The sequence below is a fragment of the Myodes glareolus genome, chromosome 26 (assembly GCF_982192425.1).
Source record: "Myodes glareolus chromosome 26, mMyoGla1.1, whole genome shotgun sequence".
NCBI classification, from domain to species: domain Eukaryota; kingdom Metazoa; phylum Chordata; class Mammalia; order Rodentia; family Cricetidae; genus Myodes; species Myodes glareolus.
The window spans coordinates 22689112-22702493 of NC_142051.1; the positions used below are offsets into that span (position 1 = coordinate 22689112).

Consider the following 13382-nt stretch of genomic DNA (forward strand, 5'->3'; position numbering starts at 1 on the left):
AGTTTTCTTTGGGGGTGATACTAACTGTCTGGTTTTCTTGCTCAGTTTCTGAGACTTTAATGTGTAAAGTAACAGCTTAGAGTGGGCAGAATAGTTTATAAAAAAACAAACACTTATATGAGAGTAAACTTTAAAAATGACTGTAAGTTTATATTTGTTTGCATTAATAAAATGACTTGCTTTTCTCTTGGATTAAAGCCCTTATATATTGCAAAACTGTTTACAGCGACCTAACTACCTTTACCTCCAACATGGTTTCTTTAAAGATTACTTATTTACATACAAAGCTTTAATTTAATTACTTGAAAATGATACTTAGCAATTCAGCCAATATCGGTTCAATGTAGGTACACTATGCCTTTTTGTATTTTGACTAATATTTTATAGGTTTGTTTTTCCTTTTGTTTTTTTTTGAAAGTAAATTTTATTAAATTATAAAAGTTTCCATTTCCGCCCCTCTTCCCAACACCCTCCCACTCCTCCCACTCCCTCTCCTCCTCCCTCTTCGTCCCTTAGGGCAGTCAGGGTTTCCTGCCCTGTGGGAAGTTCAAGTTCCTCCCCCCTCCCTCCAGGTCCAGGAAGGTGAGTATCCAAACAGACTGGATCCCCAAAATCCAGAATATGCAGAGGAAACAAGTCCCAGTATCATAGTCAATGGCTTTTCAGAAAGACTTCGGGCCAGCCACATTCAGAGAATCCGGCCAATGTCTATGTTGAATTGGGTTAATTCATTCACTCTCCAAAGCAATGATATTGGAAAACTAGTTTCATACAGTTTTGGTGTGAATTATGAAATCGAAGGTTGGACTACATTCAAGTTTTCACGTTGTATTTTTAAAAAGAAAGGAAGAAAGAATTCCATGGCAACCAAGACTAACACTCAATTCGTGAAGACGAACAGAGTTCTCAGATTTGAATATCACTCAGAAAGGACTTCCCTATTGGCCATTCACCAATTGTTCGTTAACTTAAATCTATAGTAAATAAATAGTAAATGTATTTTAGTATGTATTATATCACACTATGTAAAAGCTTACATGTATTAAATAGCCCAAGCAGTGCGGCGTGGTTTTTTTTTGTTTGTTTGTTTTTGTTTTTGTTTTACTCTATGCTCCAAAAACATCTTTTAAAATCGTTTGGGTCTGCAGGAAGGTGCTGTCAAGCTGCTGCAGGTTTTAGCTTTAATTGCACTGCCTTCTCATCTGGAGAAATTGCTGTCCACCCTCTTCCCCTTTTCTGTTCAGTGCTGTCCCTTGCTCTGCTGCAGCTCTGAGCTGAAGGGGTTGATTGTTGTGGGGAGTGCACCTTTCATCCCTTTGCTTATTAAAATGAGACTATGATGGCTCTGGTGGTTGGAGGCATGAAACTAATTACTAGGACTTTAGCGCCCATCACAAGGGAGAGAGAGTGAGAATCAGCTTGCAAGCTTGTGTGCTTTTTCCAGCTCTGTGACATATACTTTGGCTCAGTTTACCTATAGGCTCACATGCTCACGACGGCTAGCACCATTGTGCTTGGTTACCTGTTAGCAGTAAGTCACTGTAACTCAACTCACTGGCGCTGCGGTTTAGCTCACAAGGGGTGGTTTTAGCAAAAATCTACATGCTCTTTTGCGAAATAAATGTATTCTACAAAGGGGTCTAAGCCTCTTTTGAAATATTTGGAATCAAACTCTAAAATGAGTTTACGAAAGAAAAAAAAAAAACATGTCCATTAGTTCTTGCTAACAAAGGAATAGCAAAAGTAAGCTAATCAAGTGAACAGTACAATTTTTTAACAATTCACAGCATAGTTGTGTGAAGATTTTAGGATTCAAAAAAACTACAAAAGCAGATGAACTTTTTTCATGGGCTCAGTCAGGCAAGAAAGACAAGCCTTTCAAAATCTCTTTTTTCTTATAATTGCACAATGAGAAAGTATATGAAATACCATTGTGTTTTTCGTCTCACAAAGAAAACAGTTATAAGAGATTTTTTTTCCCAAAACATTACTGTTAAAAAGACAGAACACCTTAGTTTTAATAAAGCATTTCTAAGTTTCAAATTCTGAATCTTTAGAGAGAGGTGATGTGCAGCGCTGTCTTGGTGCAGCCTGTGTATAGTAATGAGGGCCATGTGCAGTCTACATGACATGGGTGTTTGTCACTAGGCTGGAAGCTAAGAAACGGGGCACATATTTCAGTTATGCCACTAACCAGCAGTACATTTGGGCATCTCAGTTTTCATTTTATGATCATATTTCCAAGGATCAGAATCAGGAAACCTTGTTGAGTCTGTAAATACGCATATAAACACAATAAATCAATGCTGCATGCTGCATTTGTAGTTTACAGACTTGGTGTTACAGTAGCTAAGTGGGCGGTGCCAGGAAAAAAATGTATTATTCCTGAGGTCGTTTTGCTTGTTTGGATGTGCTGGTTTGCTTGGTTTTGTTTTCTTAGTTTCTAACACAATTAGAAAACATCTAATCTTAAATTATATAAGTTCATTAAGAAAATATTAAAACCTCAGCTCGGACACTTTCTCCCCTCCATTTTTCTTTTGCCTGATGTAAACAAGACTCCTCTCATACAAATATAGAATATTTTGGAAAAAAAATGAGTATAGTTAATTTTGAACATTCATGTCTTGGGTAACTGGCTGGTCTATTGTCTGTGATTTGTTTATCCATGAGGTCAAATACTTGAGGTCATGCATCCTAAATGAATCATCTCTATTTGCATTTTGAGGTTCACTAAATCTTTACTATACTGACTTCCATAAACTAAAGTACTGTTCAAATTAGCCTCTTAAAAATTACACTATACAGTGAATTATGGACAAATGGGACCCTATGAAATTGCAAAGCTCCTGAACCCCAAAGTGAACAGGTTAACTGAGTGGAGAGACAACCTATGGAAGGAGAGGGAAACCTTCAGCACCTGCACATCTAAAGTATACAAAGAACAAAATCAAAACAAAAACAAAACCAAAAATCTAAACAAGAGAGCAAAGAACCCAATCTAGCAAACTGTTGACAAAAGAAGGAATATATTTGGGGTTTTTTGTTTGTTTGTTTGTTTGTTTGTTTTTCAAGACAGAGCTTTGAAGCTTTTTCTGTAGCTTTGAAGCCTGTCCTGGAACTACCTCTTGTAGACCAGGCTGGCCTCCAACTCAACGAGATCCGCCTGCCTCTGCCTCCCGAGTGCTGGGATTAATTCAACAACTTTAATATCAAGCTCATGCAAATTAAATCTACTTTGAGATTCTATCCCACCCTTGTCATCAAGGCTGTCATGAAGAAAACAAGTAAAAGCATATGCTAGTGAGGATTTAAGGGAAGAAGAATTCTTCACGTCTGTAAAAGTGTACATGGGTTCAGCCATTATGGAAATCAGTGTAGAGGCTTCCCACAAATAACAATAGATCTTCCATGATACCACAAATAATAATAGATCTTCCATGATACCAAAAATAATGATAGATCTTCCATGATACTGAGCTCTCTTACTCCTGGGCATAATCTTAAAGGTCTCTCTATACTACTACAGAGCTGTTAGCTCATTTTTGTTCTATTGACAATGGCAAGGTACTAGAATCAATCTAGTTTCCCATCAACTGATGAGAGAGAATGGAAATATGATATACAATGCAATGTTCTTCTGCCATTAGGAAATATGAAACTATGAAATTTTCAAGAAAATGGAAAAGATTGGAAAGGATGTAAAGTAGCCCAGGTTCTAAAAGGCAAACATTGCATGGTATCTCTCATATGCGGACCCAAGCTTCCAAGAGTTCATATGTACATTTATGTGGAGTGAGTATAGGTGGCAGGAAACTGGAAAGAATCCCCAAGACAGTGAATAAAAAGAGGCCTTAAGGGAAAATTGTAGGGAGAACATGGAGGGTATGTGTTGTGGATCTGAAGGAAGACACTAGGGATCAAAGGGTTTATGTCAGGCTAGTGAGAAGGAAGACGGAAGAGAGAAAGCAAGTTGAGACCAAACAAAACCAAGAAAGTATAAAACTACCATAAGGAAATCTGCTACTTGAGTGTCAAAATAGAATAATAACTAAAAAATAGAATATGAAAAATTTGAACATATATTAATATTAGGAGTATCCTGAAGAAGTCATTTGGGCAATTTTTCTTGGAGAGAAAATGTAATTTTAAGTACATTCCCTCAGGTTATTTCAGATTCTTAGACTATTAAGATAATCCATTTCTAATCCAATGAAATTTATAGTACATCCATGAAATAGGTGAAAACAGTTGATAAATTAAGAGGCATCTCACTCCTAAGACAGGCTGTCAATCATCCTATAGTCGCATTGGGGTAGAGGCAGCATTTGCTATTTTTTACATGCTTTGAATTCTGGCAAAGACTCAGCCTTCAGGTGATTGTTTCTAAGAGAAATGAAGAAGAGATTTCTATAGAAGATATCTTCAGTTGATGGCATGTAGTTTTATGTAGCTCATGGCAAAGCAGTTTCTGGGTGGAACTGGGGATTTTCTTTAACCCTGTAAACAATTCTTCTTGTCTAGTCTGTATATTGAAGTCTGTGCTACCACTGTCCCCAGTGTAGACGGCTAGAAGTCCATGGCTTGTGAGTTGGCCAGCATTCCCAAATGACAGAGGGTTTTTAATCTCTACTATTTGACTTCCAGAACTCATGTACTTTGTTTACTCATACAATTTCCTCTGTTGTGGAGAATCTGATGCAGGTGGCCTCTTTCCTGAGAAAGTAATGTTTTTGAGACATGAAGTCTTGAGAGAAGCATCATAGACATTTGTTGGTGAGAAAACCTACTTTATGTTGGAAATCATTGTGGAAAAATAATCCAGTTATGAAGGATACAATTGGGTAAACTATCAAATAAACCCAGGTTGTAATAGATCAGAAAAGAAGTGTTTGATTACCTCATGCCTGGTAATATACTGAATCACACACACACACACACACTCACACACACACACACACAAACACACACACACATCTACCTATATCAGTGATGACCTTTTATACTTTATTCACAGTGAGCAGCTAAAATTACCCTTGACAGTGAAAAAAAAATTCCCTGTGCACCGTGGCATATCCTAAACATGCATTGAGACACTTTACAAGTTATAATCTTTCTTTCTATATGTCTAATTTTTTAAAGAAGGGAGTATCTGTGTTTTTTTTCCTTTTAATCTCTAAGAACTGTGAGCCCCCCAAAAATGCAAGGTGAAAGTAGCCAAATTTCATTGAACAAATTACAGATGTTTAAACATCTATTTTTTAAACATCCAGAGATAGCCTGAGCGGGAGCCTACTAACCCTGTTCTGTTATAGTCAGAAAACTGACTTTAAAGTCACTCAACAAGTAAATTCTCATATAGCATCAAGGGTTTTGATTTTCCCAAACCCAGAAAACCAGCACATTTTCATATATGTTTATGCCAGGGTGACCTTGGTCCATTAGTTGGTAAACAGGATTCTTAACAACTGCAAATAAATTATTAAATTGTTTGTGGATCATGATGAAAGCTGCAGGGAATTACATATTCACTTATATATGATGCTGTAGGAAAACTTGAATCCTCAAATAACAGGGTGTTACCATGTAAGCTCCCCCCAGAGAGTTGAAAACCAAACTGTAAAGAGAGTACAATGGTCTGATTGATATCAGCACTTCCATCCATTTTTTTTAAAAAAAAATTAACTAATTTAGTTTAATTGACAACTGACAAGTTACATCCATTTATGGTGTCCAACATGATGTTCATGCAAGACTTTAACTCAGACTTAGGATAAAGCCACTTGAATTCTCCATACGTAGGGCTTTATATCTGAAATATTAGGTCTGATGTGTAGAAACAGGATGCAAGGCTATTTTCATATCAACTAGGTTAGATAAGTACAGCAGGAAGTGATTAAAGGAAACAGAAGGTAATGTGCAGAAGAAGAGAGAAAATACATGATAAAAGGAGACGAGGGAGACAAGAGACTAAGGACGGGAAGCAAGGAATGGAGCCGCTAGAATCTTTGCCAATCAGATGCTTATGTACAACACACAGCATTTCAATATCTTCCCTGGGTAAATAGCAATATCTTCCCTTTTTATTAATCCTGCTGTGGCTGCTGTTGCTCACAAAGAGATGCACAAATCAGCATAGACTTGGTTTGCTTTTCAATAATTCTAAAAGGGTGGGGGAACATCGCCAGAAAAGGATAGCTCTTCAGTCTCCTAACATGGAGTCTTGTTAGCAAAACAAAATGCGAGCTGCTTAGAGATAATTCCCTGTGGCTGGTAATTCCACTGGGACCTTCCGTGGCAGCGGAGGCTGTTTCTCCTCTGTGGACCCGTGCCATCAAACAGGATAGCTCAGAAGAAATAAGAAAAAGTTGCCCTTATAAACCAAGCTACTCTTCTGTGACTTTTATTCTTTTAGGTTTTTGTTTGCTTGCTTGATGGGGTGACTGGAGATTTTTAATGTCAGCATGAGTCATACCTATTGGTTCTTAGCCTGGAGCACCCAGTACAACTAGGAATCGAGGAAGCTGGAGCCCGGTATGAATAATGAATGGGCTATGTAAGCAGAAGTCTATATCCAGTCAATAGTAAAAGCATGTGCCGAATTGCAAGCCAGCGTGTTCATGGATTCTTTCTGTGCTTTCTCTCTCAAGGAGAACAAGAGCCAGAGAGCACTTGAACAACCAACACCTGCAGTCAGATCAGAAGTTCGTGCCCTTACCATCCTGAAGCTCCCCTGGACCATCCCATTAAGGTATTCAGAAAAAAACAATAATGCTTTTTATAGGTTCTGCTTCTTATCAATGTGCTTTCTTTCATTATCCGGATGTGTGTTGGGGAGTTAGGTAATTGGAGAGACAATGAGACTCTATTAATTTCTTTTCTTATATGAACGATTTACAGAATCACTCATATAAACAATTTGCGGGAGGAAGCAGTCTTGTTTTGCACAATGGCCTTTTCAGCGCTATTTTGTGCACTATTCAGTCTACAGTGGTAAGCAGAGCATCATAGAAAACTTCGCCCTACAGCACAGTGGCCCAGAAGCAGAAAAAGGGGGCTACTGGTGATCTGCCAGCCTTCTCCCTAACCCTCTTTTGTTCTGTGCTGGTCCACATCTGCAGTGTTGTCTCCATTCATGTGGGTCTTCCCCTGCTCTGCTAGTCCTCACAGACACAGAGATGGGGTAGCACCAGTCTCTGAAGGGGTCCTAGATTCAATCACATTGACAGTGAAAATTAGCCATCGTAAACTGTGTCTCTTTAAATTTCTTTCTTGTGTTAAAGGGACGTTCATATTTGTCATACATTCTGGAATTGTGGTGATGTTTAATGTGTTTGAAGGGCTAGATTAGTTAGCGGGGAACTTTGATAGCGCTTTCGATGTTTTCCCCAGTTCGTTTGGACTTCGTCGATTCCAAAGTTGTCACGGTTCATTGTCTGCAGATGATCTTGAGCGGCCTTGCATTCTGAGAGAATATGTCATGGCATCTGCCTCTGTGCTTTTGGGGCCTGCTACACAGATGATAGTTGAGCTAGAATACTGGGCTGGGGGGCAGGAGGTGTTAGCAAAATTTGCTTCAGAGGAGCGTTTTCTGGGGCCATGGCATGTCTCTTCCTTTTGCTCGGTGCCTAATCCAACACTGAGGTGAATGGATCACATTGCCACGATTACATGTGTTAGAGTGCATAACGGGGTTGTAAAGTTGCTGCTCGAATGTCTTATCTAATGAATGCCATCAAATTCAATTATCACTCTTCGACTCTTCATTAACCAATCAAATGACTCCTTTGCTCTACGACGTTTCGAACACACTTTTCCTAGGCATAAACACAGTCCTTTGTAGAAAATTAGTGACTCACAGATTTTTTATTTGGGCTTCTGTGTTCCTGGTGTTTAGAATTTCTAAAGCCTTGCCTCTGACATTACTGTCACTCTATGTAAGAGAAATGTTGTTATTATGAGGAACTTTCATCTTCGTGTCTTTACTACTTATCACCATACTAGGAGCTATATAAGACAGGGATGATGGCTCGTGTCTGTAATCCTAGCACTCAGAAGGTTGAGGCAGTAGGAGAGCTGTGAGTTCAAGGCTGTCTTGAACCACTGAATGAGGTCTCTCAAATCGAAAAAATATATATAAAACTTTTAAAATAAAAAGAAATGAGTATATAGGAAAATATGATTTTCTATTCAATGGGATCATGTGATTAAAACAAAGTTTTTAGCTTTAGGGATGAATGATTTCGGTCCTAGAGATGTTTGTCTTCTGTATAGGAAGATGCCACTGTGCAGGATCACAGGTGTTATTGTTGAACTGTGCTTTTCCAAATTATTGTAATTTTTCACATGGGTTATTAATAGAGTGGTCCCCAAACTGCTCCGACCTGTTGTACATAGCACTTTAATTTTCTACACCATGATTACAGCAACACTGATGGGTAACAGAAACTCCGAGCATCTTATGATAAAAGCTGCCTGATTTCATGACAGTGGTTCTTACCTTGCAGAGTTTGAAATATGTCCATCTCTCCTCCATTTTGAAGCCTTTAATGCTCCCTGTCTTCAAATATTTTGGAAGTATCTCAACATGAAGGCTAAAATGAGACCGCAGAAATATACGGTCCCAGATCCCACACCAGGTGTGAATCAGAATCTTTGGAAATGGACAATAGAGTCATTATTCAAATTATACATATCTGATTATTGCTCTGCTACAGTATTCAGTGACCACCACATAAGAAAACAGCTGACAAACCACAGTGACAAAGTTAAAAGAAATGCTGAAATTAAGTTTGGATTTAAATTCTCTTTCATACATACAATTCCTGGGACTACACTAAGCAATATGGGTGGCTTAACTTCTTTCCCTTTTACTCATAACTTAATATTTTGAAATTAAAAATTCTGTATTTGCTGTTATTTAATGAACAAAGGGCACACACATTGATTTCAAAGGTTCTAGCCTATCTTTACCACAGTGAAAAAAATTCAGTTCATAATCTGTACAGCTATTATAGTCTTTGACTCCGAATCTTATATTTTATTCATCTTTCTGAGTAATTAGCTTGATGTTAACATGTTATAAGACCAATAAGCCCTGTTTCTTCAAGAATTCCAGGGCCAGGCCGTGGTGGCACACGCCTTTAATCTCATTACTCAGGAGGCAGAGGTAAGCAGATCTCTGTGAGTTTGAGGCCAGGCTGGTCTACAAGAGCTAGTTTCAGAATAGGCTCCAAAGCTACAGTGAAAGTCTGTCTCGAAAAAGAATTCCAACCTGTTCTTTTTATTGATCTGACTGAGACAACTCCTGTGGGTGTCTAAAAGGATGCACCACTGGTAAGATTAAATCATTGAGACTGAAGCTCACAATTTCTTCATAAGTAGTCATTTTTATCTGGAGAACTTTCTTATTGTTTTGCAAACAAATTAGATAATGTCTTCCAGCGTAGTATGCCAAACTCCAAAGTAAGTACACACGTAAATGAGAGGTAGGGGACAGCGCACTGTCTTCTGAACTGTGAGAATACAAAATGTTGTGATTACCGCAGGCACTGGAAGAAAGTTTAAAAAAAAAAAAAAACCATTGGCGCCAGCAGGAAAACAGCAGAAAGTATTTGATCCATGAAATTAATTCTTGCTACCTACATCGTGAGCCCATTGAGGCTAAGGTCTAAAAAAAAAAATGACCACAATTTTACTTTGCAGGTTAACTGACATTGTAAACATCATCATACCTGTAAGAGATAGGAATGGGTTAAATTATTTTCCAAATCCAGGAGCATCCATGACAAATCAAGCAGAAAGAAAAGAAGGGGAGAGAGGAGTAGGATGAGAAAAGGGTTGTTGTGGGTTCCCTTCAAGATTGCCTCTAGAGAGAAACATGAGTACTAACTTCAAGTGTGATGTTTTCTAAGTTTTACTTATAAATTAAATATTTGGGATCCAAAACACATTCTACACTTAAAAAAAAACAATGCTGTAAATCATGTTTGATATGTTGATTCATTCTTTAAATTGACAAAATTATACTAAAATTTTATGGTTTGTAATATTTGAAGTGAAGAGAAGTAGAAAACAATGTTTTCTGATTCCTAAAATTGTATCATCTAAACCAAATGCTTTCAAATTACTTATTTGTTGTAGATATCAATACCAAAGGAAAACAGGTCTAATTATAACTAAACTAAAGATTGACAAAGAATATGAGATATTTTTCTAAACTGCAAGGATTTTTGTAAAACATAGATTATAACATGAACTGTGTTCTCCTGGGAAGAGAAAAGGGAGATAGAGAAGGGAGACGCTGGTAGAGCTACAGGGGGCGTGGCAATGCCCACACAGTACAAGATAGTAATAATATGAAGCTAGTAAGTAGAAAAGATGAAGCTGGTAACTGTTTCTCATCCCTAGAATTCCAACACTCAAACATCAGAGGCATAAGGAAAGCAAGAGATTCAAGACCAGCGTGGTATACTTAGTGAGTGCTGTGTCAAAAAAAAAAATATTCATTAATGGCTATGTCTATAACTTGGGGAAACTGACATCATAGAACCCTCGTGTAGCAGTACCACATCCATTTAGAACTCAGGTAAGGACACATGGTGGGCACAGACACTGATTTCAGGATCTCAGTGGACCCAGTAAAGAGAGGGCCCTTGAGCTTCTGCTGATGCTGTTCCTCAGAATTCCTAAGCACACAGCTCAGGATATACGACCCCCCTCCATTTTTAAAAGAGATTTGATCATTTGCATCTTTAAAGAAATAAAGAAGGTGTCAAGTAAACAAAATCCACCAATTCCTGCCTTTATTCACATAGCTGTCCACTTAATGTATCAAACAATTGCTGAATATATATCGTTTATTAGGATCTATGCAGATTTTAAATTTTCAATTGACTTATTAAGACATAAACACTCTTTTGCCCTATCATTTGAATTTCTATGTTTTATTTTTACTATTTGTTGTTGTGGAATATTTGTTTACACTGTAAAGTGATATGTCTCTGCCTAAGGTGCATTCTGATTGATTTAATAAACTAGACAGGAGAAATAGGCAGGATATTCAGGAAGAGAGAGAAAGAAAAGGAAAATTCCAGACACTGGGATTACGCTAGGGAAACACCAGTGAGACACTAAGAGGTTGGACATACTGTACAAATGTGAGATAACCAATGTTATTCTTTTGGCCCTTTAAGGGACAAGCCACGCCCATTCCCAGCGGACCCCCCCCCCTCCACTCCTGCCGAACCATCTTGGACTCATTCATACTGTTCTCTCTCTTGGCGTGTGCACACGTCTCTCTCTCTCTCTCTCTCTCTTTCCTTTAAGTAATAAATGTTCAGCTTTATGTCTATTTACTGTGTCTTGTAAGCCTTTTACCCGCTGCCTGCTCACCTGCCCGCTTGGGTGGCTCTCCCAGTTGCATGGCAGGACCAGCCTGCCCAGGATGAGCCACTGCTCTGCCACTCGCCGCTGGGAATTTGCACCGCTCTGGCAGCCGTCTCTGCCGAGCCCGCCGCCCGGGGATCTTGGGCAGGCCACTTGGGGCACGTCAGGATTTTAGGAATATTAACCAAGTCACATGAAAGAACATAGATTAACAAAAACAGGTTAATTTAAATTATAACAGCTAATGGGACAAGCCTAAGGTAATGACCAAGCTTTCAGGATTAATTAGAAGTCTCTCTGTCATTATTTGCGGGCTGACAGTCCAGTGAAAAAGTACTGCTACATTTTGTTTTTATTTGTGCTTATTAAATCTGAGTAGGTGGAGGGAAGATGGTGCTTCTGTTTGGGAATGGATGACCAGGAACCTGATTACCTCAAGCAACAGCTTTCAATTCAAGTATTGTCTCAGTTCTTTTATATTCAGACTTTTTAAGGTGATCATGGTGTTCCTATTAAGAGCTCCTATTACTCCTGTGTAAACTAAACAACGAGTTGAGAACTGTAAATTAACAGAAATATTGTTCATAACTAACATTCTCCATCCAGAATGAAGGAAGGTTAATAAATTCAAGCTGAAGTCCTTCCTGTAGCATCTCTTGTATTGACCTAAGCCTCTCTGCCTATCTATGGGATGAGAGAGATGGAAGCATGAGAGCAATCCTGGGAAAGACAGCAGGATACGATTTTGATCACCTCTAGTAACTAAAGAAGGCTAGAAGAATCTCTGTTCCCAGTAGCTCCTAAATCCCTCAGTGTTCAGCACGCCCTCCACTTCAAGTGGTTTCTCTCCCACTTGAAGAAAATTATCAAGCAGGATCTTTAAATGTGACCACAGCTCCTTTCTATCATGTATCAGGAACGATAAGCAAAATATAGAAGTGTCTTTGTTTTATTCTTCCTTGGTTCAACCCATCTTGCCCAGGATGGAACCTGAGTCCACCATTCTTGAGTTTACAGCAATAATATTGTTAAGGTCTTACATGACAGTTCCCCTAGAAGTATCTTTGTACTGGTTCCAATCTCAAGATTTTATTTTATAGAGACATAGATGATTAATAAGGGACAAATGCACAAATGATCAGAACCACCAAATATTATTAGTTCACTAATTCTAATCGTGTAGTTGTTTTGTCTTTTCTTCACTCAAAGACCCTGTTTCCATTTTAGCCTCACTGTTGCCTACTGTTCAATCATGAACCAAAATTCTCTGTTCCACTTATTTGGAGTCTTACACGTTTTTGGTTCACATAAATGAAAGGGACAAAAATTACATTCCTATAACAGATATTTGAGTTGACTGAGAACATTCATAGGACTGAGCCTAAGTAATGGCAGGGTCCATGTAGTGTCTCATTTGCTGAACCCTTACCCACAGTCTAGGCCAGAAAGGCCTTTTATCTAATCCTGAGCCTTTTCTTAATTATATTTTACAGCAACTAAGCGTCCTACTCTGATACATCAGAAAAAATATTCTGTTCTCTGCTGCTTGTCTGGCAGAGTGACTTTGGCATGTATTAGGTTGGGCTAGTCAATTCGAAGTTCAGTCGGGACTGTGTGTGACTACTCAATATAAAAATAACAGGCTGGATTTCTGAAATTTTGCTCTGGTTCTAGTAAAGAAAATGGTTGAGTTGGAATAATAATGATAAATCAGGAAACTGATAATAAGATGAGACATACATCAACCTTTGAGAATGTTTATAGTCACTGAAACAAAACAGTGAGTAGAGAGTCCAAAAATTTCATAGCAAGGTTTCATCATTTTCTTTAAACTAGTGATTGCTTGAAACAATATCAGTTAAAAGGAACTTATTAGGTTAAAATACATATTTATTTGAATACCATTTTAATAATATTTTTAAATTTCATTATATTGGAATTTATTTCGACAAAAAAAATTTATAAAATTTTTCTATTTTAAAACAATAAAAGAA

General features: G+C 38.0%; 1 protein-coding gene across 2 annotated transcripts in view; it reads left to right on the forward strand.

Moving 5' to 3' along the window:
- Positions 1–13382, forward strand: part of Syt1 (synaptotagmin 1) — a 508800-nt gene that overhangs the window by 90696 nt on the left and 404722 nt on the right. For both annotated transcript variants that reach the window (XM_048418341.3, XM_048418342.3), the window contains exon 2: positions 6651–6751. The gene's annotated coding sequence lies outside the window, so the exon portion shown is untranslated. The remainder of the gene's footprint in view (positions 1–6650; positions 6752–13382) is intronic.